The sequence below is a fragment of the Cebus imitator genome, unplaced genomic scaffold, assembly GCF_001604975.1.
Source record: "Cebus imitator isolate Cc_AM_T3 unplaced genomic scaffold, Cebus_imitator-1.0 Scaffold12, whole genome shotgun sequence".
Classification (NCBI taxonomy): Eukaryota; Metazoa; Chordata; class Mammalia; order Primates; family Cebidae; genus Cebus; species Cebus imitator.
In genome coordinates, this window is record NW_016107327.1 from 2,216,992 (window position 1) to 2,226,522 (window position 9,531).

The window sequence follows — 9,531 nt, forward strand, 5'->3', positions numbered from 1 at the left end:
AAGGATGCCCGCTCTCACCACTGCTATTCAATATAGTATTAGAAGTTCTAGCCAGAGCAATCAGGCAAGAAAAAGAAATAAAGGGCATTCAAATAGGAAAGGAGGAAGTACTGCAGAGATTTTAGATGCCCTCCAGCAACCCTTATGCAGGTGTGACAGAGGGCTTGGGTTCGGCATTCAACAGGTTGTCCCTGCTGATCGCCACCAGTATTAATCCACAGGTATTAATACTCTTGCCTCGTGGCCACATTCCACAGTGTCCCTTATCAGTCCCTGACCACAGCAACCGGAAGTTCCTAGATAATTATGCATAAAGTACAAGGAGGCTTTAATCAAGGCTCAATATTCAATAAGACATATGTAATCACTCATGATACTTAATATTCAATAAGACTAATATCTAATCACTCATGACACTTATTCCTAACTAAATTCTTTTTTTCTGTATACTATTTATTAAACAGGAACTGGCTAAGGCTTCCGTCTCCTGCCTCGGAACTTATGAGACTTTACATCCACATATTAGCATTTCAATACAGACCCCAAATCCAGAAACTATTGTGTCCTTTTCTATAGCTAAATATCGAAGACTGCAGCTTAGCTTTCCTACAGCAAGATAAATACATAAAAATTTTTTTTTAAACCTTCAAGGTTATACTGACCTGAGCTATTTCCATTGAATAATATGCTATTTTTAATCTAATTTAACAATAACAATAAAAATAACGTGTCATTATAGCATAATATATATATAAAACTTGTATATACCATTATAGCATGACAGATATTTTTGTTTTCTATTATGAATAATACTAAAATTTACATCTAACATATGCCATTTCAATCTATTATTAAGCAAAGACAATTGAAATAATATATAGACGGCATGTATATGTGATGTGGCTCATGACAAATATAATACTATTAACAGTGTTACCTTTCATTTGATGGTCCTTTTTCATTTCAAGAAATGCAAAATTATCAGTGATGACAGAAAACAATCCATTCCACACATATCAACTCCCTTTCTATTCCTCTTAGCTCTCAGAGAGAATATTTTCACCAAACATAAACAAGAGTAAGAATAATCAAACTTTTAAACATACCCGGCAGAATTTAATCCTCCTAGAATCTGTAAATAAGAGTTTGAGTTAAAATAAGAGCAGATTATCTTATAAGTCCTGGATCTATTTATAATTCCTCTGTGTGTTACATATCTGCTATTCCCTCACACTCCCAGCAAGGCTGTAGAGAAGACCATGTTCCTCATGGTTACCTGGGTATTTCCTTACATGTCTACAGGGGTGGCAGGATTTTACAAAATTGAGGATACCTTGGCAGCTTGAAGACATGAGAACTATTTGTGCCTTTTTAGCATTTGTCTAAATATAAAAAATATCATTCTGTAAATATATAAGCCCTCAGAAACCCAGTAGCCTGTACTGACTGCTCATCTGTGTTTGAGAATATTAGACCTTATAATTAGACCAATTTAACAACATGTTTTTGTGTATAATTGCTTCTGAGTATACTCCTTTACTCCATGTTGCAAAAATATTGTAAATATTCATTTACATGTAGAGAGTGTTATAAAAATAATTACATCTTTATTTATATATCTACTTTATTTGAAACCTATTTATAAATTTTGGGTTATCGTAAAGTTTGTTCAATATTTCCATTCATAATTTCTTCTTCTATTTATTTTCTTTTAATAAATTAACATTTTAGATTTAATATTTATGAAACATTAGTTACTTCAGTGAATATTAGAAAGTGGTAATGAAAAGGAGGTTATGTGAGTAAAATTATTGTCCCAAATGGAGAAAATTGGCACTTTTTGTCAGCATTAGATCCTCCTTAAAACCTCAAAGAAGATACTACAAGTTGGTTCTTGATGTACTCCTTAAGTGAAAATACATGTGAACCAAGATATAAATGACTTCTGTTTGTGATTCAAAAGAACCGTAGGCCATACTACACCTTAACAAAAATAATAAAACTTGTCCTATATAAAACCCAGAGTATATATTAAATTACCTTACTCTGAGTCTTCCAGAATTTAATTTTTTAAGAATATTGGTTAATTAGAAACTATTGTAAAATATGTATTCTAATTAAGGAAGCAATTCCTAAGCAGCCCATGAAATGAATTGAGTATTAAGAGTTTACTGAAAGGAAACCTCCCAAGACAATTTCTAAGGTCATATTCTGAATACAAGATGTTTTAAACTTCCCATTTCAATTTTTAAGAGAAATTTAAAAATAAGCCAAAGCTGTAAAATTCACAGTTTTGTGGTAACCTCCCATAATAAATTATCACTTGTCTCCCTTGATCAAGACAGATATTCAAATATTTCATAGTCTCTCTTGTCTTTTTCAACAGTCTTAAAATTGAAAGGAAAACAACAAATAAATAGTGGTACTACTGCCATTAAAATAGGATAAAATATTAACTATACAGTATATGTAATTTGGTGTTCTTTTTTAACATTTATTTTAGATTGAGGGGTACACATGCAGGTTTGTCATATAGATAAACTACGTGTCACGGGGGTTTGGTATACAGATCACCTTGTCACCCAACTAATAAAGATAGTACCCTATAAGTAGTTTTTTGATCCTCTCATTTCTCCCACCATTCACCCTCAAGGAGGATCTAGTAGTGTCTGTTTCCCTCTTTGTGTCCGTGTCCTCATTGGTTAACTCCCACTTATAAGTGAGAGCTGTGGTATTTGGTTTCCTGTTCCTGTGTTAGTTTTGTTAGGATAATGTCATCTAGCTCCATCCACGTTTCTGTAAAGGACATGAGCTCATTCTTCTTTATGACTGTGTAGTATTCTGTGCTGTATATTTACCACATTCTCTTTATTCAGCCCATTATTAATGGACATCAAGGCTGATTCCATGACTTTGCAATTGTAAATAGTGCTAAAATAAACATACATGCATGCATCTTTATGGTAGAATTATTTACATTTATTTGTGAATAAACCCAGTAATGGGATTGCTGCGTGGAATGGGAATACTGTTTTAAGTGTTTTCAGGAATCACCACACTGCTTTCCACAATAGTTGAACTAATTTACATTCCCACCAAGAGCATATAAGTGTTCCCTTTTTGCCACAACCATGCCAGTATGTTAATTTTAAATGTTTTAATAATAGCCATTCTGACTGGTATGAGATAGTATCTCATTATGATTTTGATTTGCATTTCTCTATTGATTAGTGATGATGAGCATTTTTTTCAATGCTTCTTGGCCACATGTATGTCTTCTTATGAAAAGCATCTATTCATGTCTTTTGCCCACTGCCCACTTTTTAACAGGGATATTTTACTTTTGCTTGTAAATGTGTTTAAGTTCCTTACAGATTCTGGATATTAGACCTTAGTAGGAAAAAAAAAATTGCATAGTTTCAAAATATTTTCTCTGACTCTGTAGGTTGTCTGTTTACTCTGTTGATAGTTTTTTGATGTTGTTGTGGTTGTTTTCCTGTGCAGAAGCCCTTTAGTTTAATTTGGCCCCATTTGTCAATATTTGTTTCTCCTGCAATTGCTTTTAGCGACTTTCTCATAAAATCTTTGCTAGGTCCTATGGTGTCTTCTAGGTTATATTCCAGGGTTTTTATCATTTTAGGTTTTACATTTAAGTCTTGAATCCATCTTAAGTTAATTTTTGTGTGTGGTATAAGGAAAGGGTCCAATTTCAGTCTTCCGCATAAGGCTAGTCAGTTATCTCAGCACCATGTATTGAATAGGGAGTTTTTTCCCCCATTGCTTGTTTTTGTTTGCCTTGTCAAATATCAGATGTGTCATTATTTTGGGGCTGTTCCATTGGTCTATGTGTCTGTTTTGTACCGGTACCATGCTGTTTTGGTTACTGTAGTTTTATAGTATAGTTTGAAGTTGGGTAACATGATGCTTCCACCTTTGTTCTTTTAGCTTAGAATTGTGTTGGCTATTCTGGCTCTAGTTTTGGATCTATATAAATTAAAGAAAAAAATGTCTAATTCTGTGAAGAATGTCATTGGAGATTTGAAAGAAACAGCATTAAATCTATAAATAGATTTGGGCAGTGGCCATTTTAAAAATAGTGATTCTTCCTTCCTATCCTTGAGCATGGAATGGTTTTCCATTTGTTTGTGTCATCTGTGATTTATTTGAGCAATGTTTTGTAATTCTCATTGTAGAGATCTTTCACTTCCCTGATTAGCTATAATTTTAAGTATTTTGTTACTTTTGTGGTTATTATTAATGGGATTGCATTCTTGATTTTATAAAATACTTTATGACAAGTTTTCTTTTGTAAATATGATAACTAGTTCAAGACTTTGGTCTTTAACAAGAAAACTGAACAATAAGTTGTGTTGTACATCTATAGCTAATTCTCTGTGATGGGTTTTATGTTTATCTAATTCCCAGTGGTAATGTTTGTAACTCATGCAATCATTAAATATTAAGGGGTATTTTTCAGTAAAGTAGATTAAATGAAACCATTGTTCATAATAAATAGAATATCATAGGTGTCATTTTGAAAACTTTATATTTAGCCCTTATAATAGTCAAGCAATACTTCAATAATTTTTAAAAACTTTTAAGTGTTGTTTATTTTGCTGACCCTGAGAATCTGTTTTCCAGGGTCAGCAAAATAAATAACATTCATATATATGTGAGTTATTGAATTTCCAGTAGGATAAGTTTAAATGTGAAGATCCATAACTTGAAATCTATAAATAAAACTAATATGAAAAAGATATATCAATAGCATTCTTTAATAAGAAATTGAAAAATATGTGTAAATTTGTAAGGCAAAGATGTTGCTGTTGTTCGAAATAGTAATTTTCTGCTTATAAATTATTCATATATACTCTCTACATTGATTAAATTTACCAGCTAATAGTCCAGTTTACATATGTTTTACAAAGTCAGAGAATTTCTGAGAAATCTGGCTAGGAAACAAAACTCTGCTAATCTTCACTGGATCATAAAATTGCTGTGCTAATGGATGAGTCAGACTGACCAAAGAGCACAGTAAAAGTGAAGATTAATATTTAACAATTTCCTAAATTAGAACACTCATAAATACACATTTGCTTAACTGTTGGGCTGAAAGTACATACATTGGTACTTACTGACTTTAGTTCTCGTTTTGCAGAACTCCCAACAGATGATCAATGTTATTTCTGCATCCTAAACAGGAATTAGGGAACCCTGAATACTACTATAACAAGTATGTATTATAAAATCTAAATAGCAAACCATTTCACACCCAGGCAATACTCCATTCATCAAAGTTCTTTATACTTATGGGCCACGATAGAGTCTGAACAAAATGGAGTCATTGTCTGTCCCCTCATACCTCCCTTGCCCCATCTCCTACCCCAGGTGAGCCAGCTTCCTTGGAGGACCCTGATTATATTATCATATTCATGCTTCCTTATTCCCCAAGTGTTGTCTTCTCTGCCAGGACCACTCTTATTATAACGTTCTTTTGTCTGGTTCAGTCCAATCTTGCCTTCAGTACTTAGCAGAATCTGTGATATTTATGAGAATTTGCTGATTCTCTAGTACACTTTAAAAAAATTATTCTATATATACCTTTACCATGGAATTAATCACAATGCATTATAAATATTATTTGATTTGTCTGTTGCTCCAATAAAGTTTTTTTAAAAAAGAGAAGGGTTAATGTTAATATTTATACCTTTAATATATTAACTTATTGAATAAATATGTAAATTATATTCAATATAATCTTCTAGTGCCTTATGTTTCTTAATCACTTTGTTTAATATAACTCTATAAACATAATATTTGACCCTAACATTTTTAATGCATATGTATTTTAATAATGTTCTGTAATAATGAAAAATTTTAGTTTTGGGGCATTGACACTATTCCCATCACCATGTTAATTACTTTTCTTGAAGCTCTGAATAATGACAGGGTGGTGAGACAGAGGCTAGATTCTGCTTTATTATTAACTTTAAAATCAGCAACATGTTCTCTTCTTTGGGGACAGCTAGACCTTAAAAACTGACATCTGTTACTAAGGTAAAGTCACTGGTTTGTGTCCAAAATTCTCAGGATTAAGAAAAATCAATAGGAGTTAGTTAAGTTATATTAGCCCTTCTAGTGCCTGGTTTCAAACCATTCTCTGGTTCCCACAAGGATATCATTTTAATGAGAGAACTAAACTACTTATATATTATCATTAACTCCAAAAGCAATCCTTTAGAAGAAAATTATTTTGCTGAAGTTAACAATTACTGGTTTCCCATTGTGGGGGAAGAGGGTAAAGTTTTATAGTCATAATAAACTTAAACTTTTTGGCTCCAAAAGATTCCAATCTCAAAGCATTTAAATTTGTTGCTGCAAAAATTCTTAACTTTTTTCTTAATATTTACTTTGTAATTATAACCAAAACACAAATCTATTATTCCAGAGTTCATTTATTTTTGTATGCAATACAAAATCAATTAAAGCCTGATTTGATCATTTCACATTGTAGGCATGTATCAAAAATCATATGTACCCCCAAAATATGAACAACTATTATGTATCAGTACAAAATTAAAAATAAATATATAGTCTAAAAACTCCACTTTATCTGCTTTAATGTAATTCTCACAATGATCCCTTACAGTGGCTACTGTAATCTCATTTTAGAGATCATAAAAGTAAAATTTAGGTTAAAAGATTTTTTTGAAATTTCAAAAGTTAGAGCTAGTCAGCTAAAGATAAACAGACATCTCTTAGCAACTCTAAATTTAAATTCCTCACAAAATCTCACCCATCTCTTCCAGAAAGTCTTTTAGGATGCCTACTCCTAGCATCCTAGCACTTATTCTACCATTTGAGATAGCCTTTTCTTGTCAGCCCAGATGTAACTGATGTTTATGTCAAGGGTTTTGTCTCCTAGCACTCCAGAGCTACAAAACTTCAAGTGACTAAGGTATCACTACATTCCAAATGCCATAGCCAAGGTTCTTCTTTGCAAAAGAACTAAAATGTACCTCTCCCTGTCTCTGTGTCACACTTTGTTATCTGGACCTAAGTGGGCATAAGTTCCAACATGAAAGCGTTTCCTCTGGCTTCTAATTACAGATCCTCTCTCCTTAAGTCCCAGGAATGTTTCTAGGAAGCTGGATCAAGTGACTAATGTCTAAAACAGATAACATGCCACCTTCTCTTATCCCATCATTCCAAACATATCCCCACTCACTCTGTCTCCAAAACCCTTTTTGGAAATAAATCATCTCATATAAATTGAGTTGGTCAAATCTGTTTACTCTGTGCAATCCCACAAATACACCAGATATATATGACATAGCTATGTTTCACCATTATTTTGTCAGCTCCTAAACTACTTTGGGTAACATACTAGGCTCTCATTAAATAGCTACTGAATTAATGGATGGATAGATGAGTGCATTTCTAAAACCATATCTAAGAATTAATGAATGGATGAGTGCATTTCTCAAACCCCATCTTAGCAATCACAGCTTTCATTCCAGTTAGTGTACTGTTCTCTCTTCCCTTCCACTGCTACTCCCTTCTCCCTTTCTGCCACCAGCACATACATGCACACACATATACACAGGAATACATGCTAGGAAAGTGACATATGGAAAGGAAAACTAATTTTAGATTTATTTAAATAAAGTTATTTAAACAAATGTCTAGCTACATTTCCCCAACTTTTCTGTTGTAGTTTCTATTGTTCATTCTGTTTCAAACATGTTTCTAACTCTACCACATTAACTACTTTAAAGAAATTAAGACACATTTTGTATGCCAATTTTTCTCTGATGCAGTCTGATTTCCCTAGGGAGAAAAAAAAGTTAAAAAAATGGCACATACAGAACTTATCTGAAATTTCAGTTCATCACTGAAGAGCAGCTATGGTAATAATCAGCTTTAAGCAGATAACTAAATTATTTGAACAATAGAAAAGCACAGTAAATAGCTATTTACTGTAGTGGAATTGACCCAGAGCCACCAAGTGTTGAAACAAAACCCAGTATGTTCTTAATGATGGAGGTGGATAGGTGTGACCAGGAACAGACATGGTGCTATTTTATTTTTGTCTGAAGTTATATCTGCATCAAGCTAGAACTTTACTATGCGTTAATTGTAGCATGTGTCCTCTCCATTTCTTAGTTATAAAATGAAGACTGCAATGATCTGGTCTTGTTATACTAGAGGGAGTTAGAAGGAAAGCGCCACGCTCTGAGTTCCAATTGAGAGTCCTTTATTGCTGGTGACCGAGAGTCAGCTCATGCTCAAAATCTCTTGGCCCCAAAGAAGGGGCTTGATTCCTTTTTATACCTTGCTTAGAGAAGGTGAGTGGCAAAGTGGAATTTTACAGAAGCACAACAAGCAAGTTCGTAGGAGGCAGCTGGTAACCAAGAGGCAGGAGTTTCCCAGGATTGTTGGTCACCAAAGCGGGTAGCACAGGGGATTTTCCATATAATCAATCACCAAGGGGGATAGGGTATTCACAATAGCAGGTAGACTCGCCAAGCAGGATGTAGTTACAAAGGTTACAAGTTTCTGAGTACAGAGTGACTGAGCTGTATACCCAAAAGATAAGTGACAGGGAAGGAGAGGCTAAGATGGAGTTTGTCTGGCTCACATCTAAGATGGAGTCTATTAGGAACACAGTCTAAAATGCACACCCTCTCTTTTATTACCAAGTTCCAAGGACTCACAGAAGTTCTGCCCATAGCAATCTCATTATAATATGGGCTACGAATCCAACATGAATGAAATAATCATATAACCATGTTTTGGGAGATACACATTATCATTTCAAAAACTTGATCTTTTTTCTTGATTTTAGTTTCTTTTATTCTAAACATTCAATCATATTTAGCCTTCACCAACACATGCTACCATATAAGAATTTTAGTGCATATATAGAAATGTAATTTTGCTAATTTGTTTACTCTAAATAACAAATATTGATATTTGTTCATATGTACAATATGTTTTTGTTGTATTTATCTACTATGATTAGTAAACATTAACAGAAGAATATGCTGGATGGACTATGTCCCTACACAATGAAGGCTAGATGTATTTCTCCTTCTCTTGGAGGCCATTTTAGTACTTGGATTTTCTATTGACAAGATGCTGGCCCACCTCTCTTAGTCCTTTTTTCTTGGGAAGATTGAGAAATCCATACTTAAAAATAACTGTGAGAATAAATAATTCTCAACTGTGTTGAGAATTGAACAGCACTTCTGTTTAAAATTCTCCCTTAAGTGAATAATAAACCATCTCTAAAGATAGCTCAGGAGCTACTGAAATGGCTCCTTTCTTCACATCGATAAATGTATTACCTGTATTAGAAAAACCTATGAGAGTAAGCAACAATTATGTTAAATTTACCTATTTACTTAACAAAATCACCTCCTATATTTTTACATATTAATGCTGGTATAATAGCGGAGAATGGAATGTCAGAGCCAGGAGGACCCTTAGAGTGTGATTCAGTCAAACTTTAGATATAAAAGGAGATTT